Raw genomic sequence first — 13009 nt, 5'->3', positions numbered from 1 at the left:
CTACTTGAATAGGGCAAGGCAGGATTCATGAAACGTATACAACCTTTGAGCGTGTGTAAATTGGCATATCAAGAAAGGAGCAGTTTGTACTACTGTCAAAACAGTTTCTCTCCACTTCTGGAAATATCCAGAGCTATGTAAAGCATACAACTGAGCTTTAATCTCATGAAGAAAGAGGTTTAAATGCAAAAAAGAAAACAAAAGCTTATCGTACTGGTGACATTCTCATTATATAGATTCCAAAAGAGTGCTTTAATTGAAAGGAGCTGAAAAAACACAATGGGATGTAAACCTAAAGAACTATCAATATCATATTTCCCATCCTTGCATACCACCTACATTATAAAAATAAGCACAGCAGGACATATGACCGCGTGGCCTAATAGATAAGGTGTCTGACTTCGGATCAGAAGATTGAGGGTTCGAGTCCCTTCGTGGTCGGTTTTTGCCAATGGACACACAACTCAGCTTTCCATTCAGAATGGAAGCAGGCTCTTCCAATAGTCTTAGAGCCATCATGTTCTCATTCCTAATTATTCATGAAGTGGAGTACATACTGCACAGTCATTTAGATTGCATCTTCAGCCTAAAATCTTGTCCATGTTAGTGGCATTAAGAAGTGCTTCTATGTACACGCACTGAATATGTAATAGGGTTGCAGAATTTTGACTTGACAGAATGGGTTTTTAGCTTAAGGGTGTGTAGATGAAATGCAAGGTGTGTAAGTATGTGTTCATGGAGTGCTTCAAGTGTAAAAATCTGTATGATTTGTGCAGTTAAAGTGCTAATTTTGCCTACGAGAAAGAGAAGTACTACAGAAGAATTATAAAGGATTGGCACATTGTCTGCCTTTGCTGATGACACAGTTGGCTAATTTGTGAAGCATTGGTCTATTAAGTTGCAGAGTTTGGTTGAACTTGGTTAGGAGACTTGTTTCTGTGTCCTGCTGAAGACAAGGACGGCTTGATACCACTGTCAAAGCCCAGTTTATTGAGAAAAGCATTCAGGAAAGAAGAAGTGTTGAGTCGAGAGGGGTTCTCCTCCAATTTCTCTCCACTTGCTCGAAATGCGGAGAGTCCATTATAGCACAGAACAGAGTGTTAAAGTCGGGGATGGAAGAGGATGAAAATGGGAAGTTTACTTATGGAGAGAACTGAGAAATGTCCTGTGTGCAGACACCAGTGTTTGACGATTGAATACATTTAAATAATGCCTCTAGACTGCAAGTGTTTATCTGTGCCTCAGAGGCCTAATGGATAAGGCACTGGCCTCCTAAGCCAGGGATTGTGGGTTCGAGTCCCATCTGAGGTGAAAACCAATATCCACTCTTCCTTTTCCAGAAAAAGTTATATATTTATTACATGCTTCCGCTCAGAAGCTTATGTGGTATTAGGAACTTTGAAATGGTACCATTTTACTTCTGTACTCTTCAGAGTCATGTTGGTGTTCTGAAACTACAAAGTAGATTTTTAAACACCTATCTTTGTCAAATGCAACTTTGACCCGGCAGAAGATATTCCTTTGGAAAAAATGATTTGAATTGGATTGGTGTAACTGTTGTTTCTAGAGGTGGTGACAGGCTTTCAGCTACTTGAATAGGGCAAGTCAGGATTCATGAAACGTATACAACCTTTGAGCGTGTGTAAATTGGCATATCCAGAAAGGAGCAGTTTTTACTACTGTCAAAACAGTTTCTCTCCACTTCTAGAAATATCCAGAGCTATGTAAAGCATACAACTGAGCTTTATTCTCATGAAGAAAGAGGTTTAAATGCAAAAAAGAAAACAAAAGCTTATCGTACTGGTGACATTTTCATTATATAGATTCCAAAAGAGTGCTTTATTTGAAAGGAGCTGAAAAAACACAATGGGATGTAAACCTAAATAACTATAAATATCATATTTCCCATTCTTTCATACCACCTACATTATAAAAATAAGCACAGCAGGACATATGACCGCGTGGCCTAATGGATAAGGCGTCTGACTTCGGATCAGAAGATTGAGGGTTCGAGTCCCTTTGTGGTCGGTTTTTGCCAATGGTCACACAACTCAGCTTTCCATTCAGAATGGAAGCAGGCTCTTCCAATAATCATATAGCCATCATGTTCTCATTCCTAATTATTCATGAAGTGGAGTACATACTGCACAGTCATTTAGATTGCATCTTCAGCCTAAAATCTTGTTCATGTTAGTGGCATTAAGAAGTGCTTCTATGTACACGCACTGAATATGTAATAGGGTTGCAGAATTTTGACTTGACAGAATGGGTTTTTAGCTTAAGGGTGTGTAGATGAAATGCAAGGTGTGTAAGTATGTGTTCATGGAGTGCTTCAAGTGTAAAATCTGTATGATTTGTGCGGTTAAAGTGCTAATTTTGCCTACGAGAAAGAAAAGTACTACAGAAGAATTATAAAGGATTGGCACATTGGCTGCCTTTGCTGATGACACAGTTGGCTAATTTGTAAAGCATTGGTATATTAAGTTCCAGAGTGTGGTTGAACTTGGTTAGGAGACTTGGTGCCTCTTTCTGTGTCCTGCTGAAGACAAGGACGGCTTGATACCACTGTCAAAGCCCAGTTTATTGAGAAAAGCATCCAGGAAAGAAGAAGTGTTGAGTCGAAAGTGGTTCTCCTCCAATTTCTCTCCACTTGCTCGAAATGCAGAGCCTCCATTATAGCACAGAACAGAGTGTTAAAGTCGGGGATGGAAGAGGATGAAAATGGGAAGTTTACTTATGGAGAGAACTGAGAAATGTCCTGTGTGCAGACACCAGTGTTTGACGATTGAATACATTTAAATAATGCCTCTAGACTGCAAGTGTTTATCTGTGCCTCAGTGGCCTAATGGATAAGGCACTGGCCTCCTAAGCCAGGGATTGTGGGTTCGAGTCCCATCTGAGGTGAAAACCAATATCCGCTCTTACTTTTCCAGAAAAATGTATATATTTATAACATGCTTCCGCTCAGAAGCTTATGAGGTATTAGGAACTTTGAAATGGTACCATTTTACTTCTGTACTCTTCAGGGTCATGTTGGTGTTCTGAAACTACAGAGTAGATTTTTAAACACCTATCTTTGTCAGATGCAACTTTGACCCGACAGAAGATATTCCTTTGGAAAAAATGATTTGAATTGGATTGGTGTAACTGTTGTTTCTAGAGGTGGTGACAGGCTTTCAGCTACTTGAATAGGGCAAGTCAGGATTCATGAAACGTATACAACCTTTGAGCGTGTGTAAATTGGCATATCCAGAAAGGAGCAGTTTTTACTACTGTCAAAACAGTTTCTCTCCACTTCTAGAAATATCCAGAGCTATGTAAAGCATACAACTGAGCTTTATTCTCATGAAGAAAGAGGTTTAAATGCAAAAAAGAAAACAAAAGCTTATCGTACTGGTGACATTCTCATTATATAGATTCCAAAAGAGTGCTTTAATTGAAAGGAGCTGAAAAAACACAATGGGATGTAAACCTAAATAACTATCAATATCATATTTCCCATCCTTGCATACCACCTACATTATAAAAATAAGCACAGCGGGACATATGACCGCGTGGCCTAATGGTTAAGGCGTCTGACTTCGTATCAGAAGATTGAGGGTTCGAGTCCCTTTGTGGTCGGTTTTTGCCAATGGACACACAACTCAGCTTTCCGTTCAGAATGGAAGAAGGCTCTTCCAATACTCTTATAGCCATCATGTTCTCATTCCTAATTATTCATGAAGTGGAGTACATACTGCACAGTCATTTAGATTGCATCTTCAGCCTAAAATCTTGTCCATGTTAGTGGTATTAAGAAGTGCTTCTATGTACACACACTGAATATGTAATAGGGTTGCAGAATTTTGACTTGACAGAATGGGTTTTTAGCTTAAGGGTGTGTAGATGAAATGCAACGTGTGTAAGTATGTGTTCATGGAGTGCTTCAAGTGTAAAAATCTGTATGATTTGTGCAGTTAAAGTGCTAATTTTGCCTACGAGAAAGAAAAGTACTACAGAAGAATTATAAAGGATTGGCACATTGGCTGCCTTTGCTGATGACACAGTTGGCTAATTTGTAAAGCATTGGTCTATTAAGTTGCAGAGTGTGGTTGAACTTGGTTAGGAGACTTGGTGCCTGTTTCTGTGTCCTGCTGAAGACAAGGACGGCTTGATACCACTGTCAAAGCCCAGTTTATTGAGAAAAGCATCCAGGAAAGAAGAAGTGTTGAGTCGAAAGTGGTTCTCCTCCAATATCTCTCCACATGCTCGAAATGCAGAGCCTCCATTATAGCACAGAACAGAGTGTTAAAGTAGGGGATGGAAGAGGATGAAAATGGGAAGTTTACTTATGGAGAGAACTGAGAAATGTCCTGTGTGCAGACACCAGTGTTTGACGGTTGAATACATTTATATAATGCCTCTAGACTGCAAGTGTTCATCTGTGCCTCAGTGGCCTAATGGATAAGGCACTGGCCTCCTAAGCCAGGAATTGTGGGTTCGAGTCCCATCTGAGGTGAAAACCAATATCCACTATTAATTTTCTAGAAAAATTTATATATTTATTACATGCTTCCGCTCAGAAGCTTATGAGGTATTAGGAACTTTGAAATGGTACCATTTTACTTCTGTACTCTCCGGACTCATGTTGGTGTTCTGAAACTACAAAGTAGATTTTTAAACACCTATCTTTGTCAGATGCAACTTTGACCCAGCAGAAGATATTCCTTTGGAAAAAATGATTTGAATTGGATTGGTGTAACTGTTGTTTCTAGAGGTGGTGACAGGCTTTCAGATACTTGAATAGGGCAAGTCAGGATTCATGAAACACATACAACCTTTGAGCGTGTGTAAATTGGCATATCCAGAAAGGAGCAGTTTGTACTACTGTCAAAACAGTTTCTCTCCACTTCTGGAAATATCCAGAGCTATGTAAAGCATACAACTGAGCTTTAATCTCATGAAGAAAGAGGTTTAAATGCAAAAAAGAAAACAAAAGTTTATCGTACTGGTGACATTTTCATTATATAGATTCCAAAAGATTGCTTTAATTGAAAGGAGCTGAAAACACACAATGGGATGTAAACCTAAATAACTATCAATATCATATTTCCCATCCTTGCATACCACCTACATTATAAAAATAAGCACAGCACGACATATGACCGCGTGGCCTAATGGATAAGGCGTCTGACTTCGGATCAGAAGATTGAGGGTTCGAGTCCCTTCGTGGTCGGTTTTTGCCAATCGTCACACAACTCAGATTTCCATTCAGAATGGAAGCAGGCTCTTCCAATACTCTTATAGCCATCATGTTCTCATTCCTAATTATTCATGAAGTGGAGTACATACTGCACAGTCATTTAGATTGCATCTTCAGCCTAAAATCTTGTTCATGTTAGTGGCATTAAGAAGTGCTTCTATGTACACGCATGGAATATGTAAAAGGGTTGCAGAATTTTGACTTGACAGAATGGGTTTTTAGCTTAAGGGTGTGTAGATGAAATGCACGGTGTGTAAGTATGTGTTCATGGAGTGCTTCAAGTGTAAAATCTATATGATTTGTGCAGGTAAAGTGCTAATTTTGCCTACGAGAAAGAGAAGTACTACAGAAGAATTATAAAGGATTGGCACATTGTCTGCCTTTGCTGATGACACAGTTGGCTAATTTGTGAAGCATTGGTCTATGAAGTTTCAGAGTGTGGTTGAACTTGGTTAGGAGACTTGGTGCCTGTTTCTGTGTCCTGCTGAAGACAAGGACGGCTTGATACCACTGTCAAAGCCCAGTTTATTGAAAAAAGCATCCAGGAAAGAAGAAGTGTTGAGTCGAGAGTGGTTCTCCTCCAATTTCTCTCCACTTGCTCGAAATGCAGAGAGTCCATTATAGCACAGAACAGAGTGTTAAAGTCGGGGATGGAAGAGGATGAAAATGGGAAGTTTACTTATGGAGAGAACTGAGAAATGTCCTGTGTGCAGACACCAGTGTTTGACGATTGAATACATTTAAATAATCCCTCTAGAGTGCAATTGTTTATCTGTGCCTCAGTGGCCTAATGGATAAGGCACTGGGCTCCTAAGTCAGGGATTGTGGGTTCGAGTCCCATCTGAGGTGAAAACCAATATCCACTCTTACTTTTCCAGAAAAATTGATATATTTATTACATGCTTCCGCTCAGAAGCTTATGTGGTATTAGGAACTTTGAAATGGTACCATTTTACTTCTGTACTCTTCAGAGTCATGTTGGTGTTCTGAAACTACAAAGTAGATTTTTAAACACCTATCTTTGTCAGATGCAACTTTGACCCGGCAGAAGATATTCCTTTGGAAAAAATGATTTGAATTGGATTGGTGTAACTGTTGTTTCTAGAGGTGGTGACAGGCTTTCAGCTACTTGAATAGGGCAAGTCAGGATTCATGAAACGTATACAACCTTTGAGCGTGTGTAAATTGGCATATCCAGAAAGGAGCAGTTTTTACTACTGTCAAAACAGTTTCTCTCCACCTCTAGAAATATCCAGAGCTATGTAAAGCATACAACTGAGCTTTATTTTTATGAAGAAAGAGGTTTAAATGCAAAAAAGAAAACAAAAGCTTATCGTACTGGTGACATTTTCATTATATAGATTCCAAAAGAGTGCTTTAATTGAAAGGAGCTGAAAACACACAATGGGATGTAAACCTAAATAACTATAAATATCATATTTCCCATTCTTGCATACCACCTACATTATAAAAATAAGCACAGCAGGACATATGACCGCGTGGCCTAATGGATAAGGCGTCTGACTTCGGATCAGAAGATTGAGGGTTCGAGTCCCTTCGTGGTCGGTTTTTGCCAATGGTCACACAACTCAGCTTTCCATTCAGAATGGAAGCAGGCTCTTCCAATACTCATATAGCCATCATGTTCTCATTCCTAATTATTCATGAAGTGGAGTACATACTGCACAGTCAATCAGATTGCATCTTCAGCCTAATATCTTGTTCATGTTAGTGGCATTAAGAAGTGCTTCTATGTACACGCACGGAATATGTAATAGGGTTGCAGAATTTTGACTTGACAGAATGGGTTTTTAGCTTAAGGGTGTGTAGATGAAATGCAAGGTGTGTAAGTATGTGTTCATGGAGTGCTTCAAGTGTAAAATCTGTATGATTTGTGCAGTTAAAGTGCTAATTTTGCCTACGAGAAAGAGAAGTACTACAGAAGAATTATAAAGGATTGGCACATTGGCTGCCCTTGCTGATGACACAGTTGGCTAATTTGTGAAGCATTGGTCTATTAAGTTGCAGAGTGTGGTTGAACTTGGTTAGGAGACTTGGTGCCTGTTTCTGTGTCCTGCTGAAGACAAGGACGGCTTGATACCACTGTCAAAGCCCAGTTTATTGAGAAAAGCATCCAGGAAAGAAGAAGTGTTGAGTCGAAAGTGGTTCTCCTCCAATTTCTCTCCACTTGCGCGAAATGCAGAGCCTCCATTATAGCACAGAACAGAGTGTTAAAGTCGGGGATGGAAGAGGATGAAAATGGGAAGTTTACTTATGGAGAAAACTGAGAAATGTCCTGTGTGCAGACACCAGTGTTTGACGATTGAATACATTTAAATAATGCCTCTAGACTGCAAGTGTTTATCTGTGCCTCAGTGGCCTAATGGATAAAGCACTGGCCTCCTAAGCCAGGGATTGTATGTTCGAGTCCCATCTGAGGTGAAAACCAATATCCACTCTTACTTTTCCAGAAAAATTGATATATTTATTACATGCTTCCGCTCAGAAGCTTATGTGGTATTAGGAACTTTGAAATGGTACCATTTTACTTCTGTACTCTTCAGAGTCATGTTGGTGTTCTGAAACTACAAAGTAGATTTTTAATCACCTATCTTTGTCAGATGCAACTTTGACCCGGCAGAAGATATTCCTTTGGAAAAAATGATTTGAATTGGATTGGTGTAACTGTTGTTTCTAGAGGTGGTGACAGGCTTTCAGCTACTTGAATAGGGCAAGTCAGGATTCATGAAACGTATACAACCTTTGAGCATGTGTAAATTGGCATATCCAGAAAGGAGCAGTTTTTACTACTGTCAAAACAGTTTCTCTCCACTTCTAGAAATATCCAGAGCTATGTAAAGCATACAACTGAGCTTTATTCTCATGAAGAAAGAGGTTTAAATGCAAAAAAGAAAACAAAAGCTTATCGTACTGGTGACATTCTCATTATATAGATTCCAAAAGAGTGCTTTAATTGAAAGGAGCTGAAAAAACACAATGGGATGTAAACCTAAATAACTATCAATATCATATTTCCCATCCTTGCATACCACCTACATTATAACAATAAGCACAGCGGGACATATGACCGCGTGGCCTAATGGATAAGGCGTCTGACTTCGTATCAGAAGATTGAGGGTTCGAGTCCCTTCGTGGTCGGTTTTTGCCAATGGACACACAACTCAGCTTTCCGTTCAGAATGGAAGAAGGCTCTTCCAATACTCTTATAGCCATCATGTTCTCATTCCTAATTATTCATGAAGTGGAGTACATACTGCACAGTCATTTAGATTGCATCTTCAGCCTAAAATCTTGTCCATGTTAGTGGCATTAAGAAGTGCTTCTATGTACACGCACTGAATATGTAATAGGGTTGCAGAATTTTGACTTGACAGAATGGGTTTTTAGCTTAAGGGTGTGTAGATGAAATGCAAGGTGTGTAAGTATGTGTTCATGGAGTGCTTCAAGTGTAAAAATCTGTATGATTTGTGCAGTTAAAGTGCTAATTTTGCCTACGAGAAAGAAAAGTACTACAGAAGAATTATAAAGGATTGGCACATTGGCTGCCTTTGCTGATGACACAGTTGGCTAATTTGTAAAGCATTGGTCTATTAAGTTGCAGAGTGTGGTTGAACTTGGTTAGGAGACTTGGTGCCTGTTTCTGTGTCCTGCTGAAGACAAGGACGGCTTGATACCACTGTCAAAGCCCAGTTTATTGAGAAAAGCATCCAGGAAAGAAGAAGTGTTGAGTCGAAAGTGGTTCTCCTCCAATATCTCTCCACTTGCTCGAAATGCAGAGCCTCCATTATAGCACAGAACAGAGTGTTAAAGTAGGGGATGGAAGAGGATGAAAATGGGAAGTTTACTTATGGAGAGAACTGAGAAATGTCCTGTGTGCAGACACCAGTGTTTGACGGTTAAATACATTTATATAATGCCTCTAGACTGCAAGTGTTCATCTGTGCCTCAGTGGCCTAATGGATAAAGCACTGGCCTCCTAAGCCAGGAATTGTGGGTTCGAGTCCCATCTGAGGTGAAAACCAATATCCACTATTACTTTTCTAGAAAAATTTATATATTTATTACATGCTTCCGCTCAGAAGCTTATGAGGTATTAGGAACTTTGAAATGGTACCATTTTACTTCTGTACTCTCCAGACTCATGTTGGTGTTCTGAAACTACAAAGTAGATTTTTAAACACCTATCTTTGTCAGATGCAACTTTGACCCAGCAGAAGATATTCCTTTGGAAAAAATGATTTGAATTGGATTGGTGTAACTGTTGTTTCTAGAGGTGGTGACAGGCTTTCAGCTACTTGAATAGGGCAAGTCAGGATTCATGAAACACATACAACCTTTGAGCGTGTGTAAATTGGCATATCCAGAAAGGAGCAGTTTGTACTACTGTCAAAACAGTTTCTCTCCACTTCTGGAAATATCCAGAGCTATGTAAAGCATACAACTGAGCTTTAATCTCATGAAGAAAGAGGTTTAAATGCAAAAAAGAAAACAAAAGTTTATCGTACTGGTGACATTTTCATTATATAGATTCCAAAAGATTGCTTTAATTGAAAGGAGCTGAAAACACACAATGGGATGTAAACCTAAATAACTATCAATATCATATTTCACATCCTTGCATACCACCTACATTATAAAAATAAGCACAGCAGGACATATGACCGCGTGGCCTAATGGATAAGGCGTCTGACTTCGGATCAGAAGATTGAGGGTTCGAGTCCCTTCGTGGTCGTTTTTTGCCAATGGTCACACAACTCAGATTTCCATTCAGAATGGAAGCAGGCTCTTCCAATACTCTTATAGCCATCATGTTCTCATTCCTAATTATTCATGAAGTGGAGTACATACTGCACAGTCATTTAGATTGCATCTTCAGCCTAAAATCTTGTTCATGTTAGTGGCATTAAGAAGTGCTTCTATGTACACGCACGGAATATGTAATAGGGTTGCAGAATTTTGACTTGACAGAATGGGTTTTTAGCTTAAGGGTGTGTAGATGAAATGCAAGGTGTGTAAGTATGTGTTCATGGAGTGCTTCAAGTGTAAAATCTGTATGATTTGTGCAGTTAAAGTGCTTATTTTGCCTACGAGAAAGAGAAGTACTAGAGAAGAATTATAAAGGATTGGCACATTGGCTGCCTTTGCTGATGACACAGTTGGCTAATTTGTGAAGCATTGGTCTATTAAGTTGCAGAGTGTGGTTGAACTTGGTTAGGAGAATTGGTGCCTGTTTCTGTGTCCTGCTGAAGACAAGGACGGCTTGATACCACTGTCAAAGCCCAGTTTATTGAGAAACGCATCCAGGAAAGAAGAAGTGTTGAGTCGAGAGTGGTTCTCCTCCAATTTCTCTCCACTTGCTCGAAATGCAGAGAGTCCATTATAGCACAGAACAGAGTGTTAAAGTCGGGGATGGAAGAGGATGAAAATGGGAAGTTTACTTATGGAGAGAACTGAGAAATGTCCTGTGTTCAGACACCAGTGTTTGACGATTGAATACATTTAAATAATGCATCTAGACTGCAAGTGTTTATCTGTGCCTCAGTGGCCTAATGGATAAGGCACTGGCCTCCTAAGCCAGGGATTGTGGGTTCAAGTCCCATCTGAGGTGAAAACCAATATCCTCTCTTACTTTTCCAGAAAAATTGATATATTTATTACATGCTTCCGCTCAGAAGCTTATGTGGTATTAGGAACTTTGAAATGGTACCATTTTACTTCTGTACTCTTCAGAGTCATGTTGGTGTTCTGAAACTACAAAGTAGATTTTTAAACACCTATCTTTGTCAGATGCAACTTTGACCCGGCAGAAGATATTCCTTTGGAAAAAATTATTTGAATTGGATTGGTGTAACTGTTGTTTCTAGAGGTGGTGACAGGCTTTCTGCTACTTGAATAGGGCAAGTCAGGATTCATGAAACGTATACAACCTTTGAGCGTGTGTAAATTGGCATATCCAGAAAGGAGCAGTTTTTACTACTGTCAAAACAGTTTCTCTCCACCTCTAGAAATATCCAGAGCTATGTAAAGCATACAACTGAGCTTTATTCTCATGAAGAAAGAGGTTTAAATGCAAAAAAGAAAACAAAAGCTTATCGTACTGGTGACATTTTCATTATATAGATTCCAAAAGAGTGCTTTAATTGAAAGGAGCTGAAAACACACAATGGGATGTAAACCTAAATAACTATCAATATCATATTTCCCATCCTTGCATACCACCTACATTATAAAAATAAGCACAGCAGGACTTATGACCGCGTGGCCTAATGGATAAGGCGTGTGACTTCGGATCAGAAGATTGAGGGTTCGAGTCCCTTCGTGGTCGGTTTTTGCCAATGGTCACACAACTCAGATTTCCATTCAGAATGGAAGCAGGCTCTTCCAATACTCTTATAGCCATCATGGTCTCATTCCTAATTATTCATGAAGTGGAGTACATACTGCACAGTCATTTAGATTGCATCTTCAGCCTAAAATCTTGTTCATGTTAGTGGCATTAAGAAGTGCTTCTATGTACACGCACGGAATATGTAATAGGGTTGCTGAATTTTGACTTGACAGAATGGGTTTTTAGCTTAAGGGTGTGTAGATGAAATGCAAGGTGTGTAAGTATGTGTTCATGGAGTGCTTCAAGTGTAAAATCGGTATGATTTGTGCAGTTAAAGTGATAATTTTGCCTACGAGAAAGAGAAGTACTACAGAAGAATTATAAAGGATTGGCACATTGGCTGCCTTTGCTGATGACACAGTTGGCTAATTTGTGGAGCATTGGTCTATTAAGTTGCAGAGTGTGGTTGAACTTGGTTAGGAGACTTGGTGCCTGTTTCTGTGTCCTGCTGAAGACAAGGACGGCTTGATACCACTGTCAAAGCCCAGTTTATTGAGAATTGCATTCAAGAACGAAGAAGTGTTGAGTCGAGAGGGGTTCTCCTCCAATTTCTCTCCACTTGCTCGAAATGCAGAGCCTCCATTATAGCACAGAACAGAGTGTTAAAGTCGGGGATGGAAGAGGATGAAAATGGGAAGTTTACTTATGGAGAGAACTGAGAAATGTCCTGTGTGCAGACACCAGTGTTTGATGATTGAATACATTTAAATAAGGCCTCTAGACTGCAGGTGTTTAACTGTGCCTTAGTGGCCGAATGGATAAGGCACTGGCCTCCTAAGCCAGGGATTGTGGGTTCGAGTCCCATCTGAGGTGAAAACCAACATCCACTCTTACTTTTCCAGAAAAAATTGATATATTTATTACATGCTTCCGCTCAGAAGCTTATGTGGTATTAGGAACTTTGAAATGGTACCATTTTACTTCTGTACTCTTCAGAGTCATGTTGGTGTTCTGAAACTACAAAGTAGATTTTTAAACACCTATCTTTGTCAGATGCAACTTTGACCCGGCAGAAGATATTCCTTTGGAAAAAATGATTTGAATTGGATTGGTGGAACTGTTGTTTCTAGAGGTCGTGACAGGCTTTCAGCTACTTGAATAGGGCAAGTCAGGATTCATGAAACGTATACAACCTTTGAGGGTGTGTAAATTGGCATATCCAGAAAGGATCAGTTTTTACTACAGTCAAAACAGTTTCTCTCCACCTCTAGAAATATCCAGAGCTATGTAAAGCATACAACTGAGCTTTATTCTCATGAAGAAAGAGGTTTAAATGCAAAAAAGAAAACAAAAGCTTATCGTACTGGTGACATTTTCATTATATAGATTCCAAAAGAGTGCTTTAATTGAAAGGAGCT

The 13009-nt window shown here is 39.4% G+C and overlaps 13 non-coding genes across 13 annotated transcripts; all 13 read left to right on the top strand.

Moving 5' to 3' along the window:
* The first annotated feature begins 368 nt into the window (after positions 1–368).
* TRNAR-UCG (transfer RNA arginine (anticodon UCG)) lies at positions 369–441 on the top strand. Its single transcript has one exon. It is a non-coding gene; the product is annotated as a tRNA-Arg (tRNA).
* Positions 442–1238: 797 nt separating this feature from the next.
* TRNAR-CCU (transfer RNA arginine (anticodon CCU)) lies at positions 1239–1311 on the top strand. Its single transcript has one exon. It is a non-coding gene; the product is annotated as a tRNA-Arg (tRNA).
* A 644-nt stretch (positions 1312–1955) lies between these two features.
* TRNAR-UCG (transfer RNA arginine (anticodon UCG)) lies at positions 1956–2028 on the top strand. Its single transcript has one exon. It is a non-coding gene; the product is annotated as a tRNA-Arg (tRNA).
* Positions 2029–2831: 803 nt separating this feature from the next.
* On the top strand, positions 2832–2904 carry TRNAR-CCU (transfer RNA arginine (anticodon CCU)). The gene has a single exon. It is a non-coding gene; the product is annotated as a tRNA-Arg (tRNA).
* Positions 2905–3548: 644 nt separating this feature from the next.
* TRNAR-UCG (transfer RNA arginine (anticodon UCG)) lies at positions 3549–3621 on the top strand. Its single transcript has one exon. It is a non-coding gene; the product is annotated as a tRNA-Arg (tRNA).
* Positions 3622–4425: 804 nt separating this feature from the next.
* On the top strand, positions 4426–4498 carry TRNAR-CCU (transfer RNA arginine (anticodon CCU)). The gene has a single exon. It is a non-coding gene; the product is annotated as a tRNA-Arg (tRNA).
* Positions 4499–5142: 644 nt separating this feature from the next.
* TRNAR-UCG (transfer RNA arginine (anticodon UCG)) lies at positions 5143–5215 on the top strand. Its single transcript has one exon. It is a non-coding gene; the product is annotated as a tRNA-Arg (tRNA).
* A 1520-nt stretch (positions 5216–6735) lies between these two features.
* Positions 6736–6808, top strand: TRNAR-UCG (transfer RNA arginine (anticodon UCG)). The gene has a single exon. It is a non-coding gene; the product is annotated as a tRNA-Arg (tRNA).
* Positions 6809–8328: 1520 nt separating this feature from the next.
* On the top strand, positions 8329–8401 carry TRNAR-UCG (transfer RNA arginine (anticodon UCG)). Its single transcript has one exon. It is a non-coding gene; the product is annotated as a tRNA-Arg (tRNA).
* Positions 8402–9922: 1521 nt separating this feature from the next.
* Positions 9923–9995, top strand: TRNAR-UCG (transfer RNA arginine (anticodon UCG)). Its single transcript has one exon. It is a non-coding gene; the product is annotated as a tRNA-Arg (tRNA).
* Positions 9996–10798: 803 nt separating this feature from the next.
* Positions 10799–10871, top strand: TRNAR-CCU (transfer RNA arginine (anticodon CCU)). The gene has a single exon. It is a non-coding gene; the product is annotated as a tRNA-Arg (tRNA).
* A 644-nt stretch (positions 10872–11515) lies between these two features.
* Positions 11516–11588, top strand: TRNAR-UCG (transfer RNA arginine (anticodon UCG)). The gene has a single exon. It is a non-coding gene; the product is annotated as a tRNA-Arg (tRNA).
* An 803-nt stretch (positions 11589–12391) lies between these two features.
* TRNAR-CCU (transfer RNA arginine (anticodon CCU)) lies at positions 12392–12464 on the top strand. The gene has a single exon. It is a non-coding gene; the product is annotated as a tRNA-Arg (tRNA).
* Positions 12465–13009: the final 545 nt, after the last annotated feature.

The sequence above is a fragment of the Lissotriton vulgaris genome, chromosome 5, assembly GCF_964263255.1.
Source record: "Lissotriton vulgaris chromosome 5, aLisVul1.2, whole genome shotgun sequence".
Classification (NCBI taxonomy): domain Eukaryota; kingdom Metazoa; phylum Chordata; class Amphibia; order Caudata; family Salamandridae; genus Lissotriton; species Lissotriton vulgaris.
The sequence above is the reverse complement of the archived record's forward strand: the minus strand, read 5'-3'. Positions and strand labels throughout refer to the sequence as shown.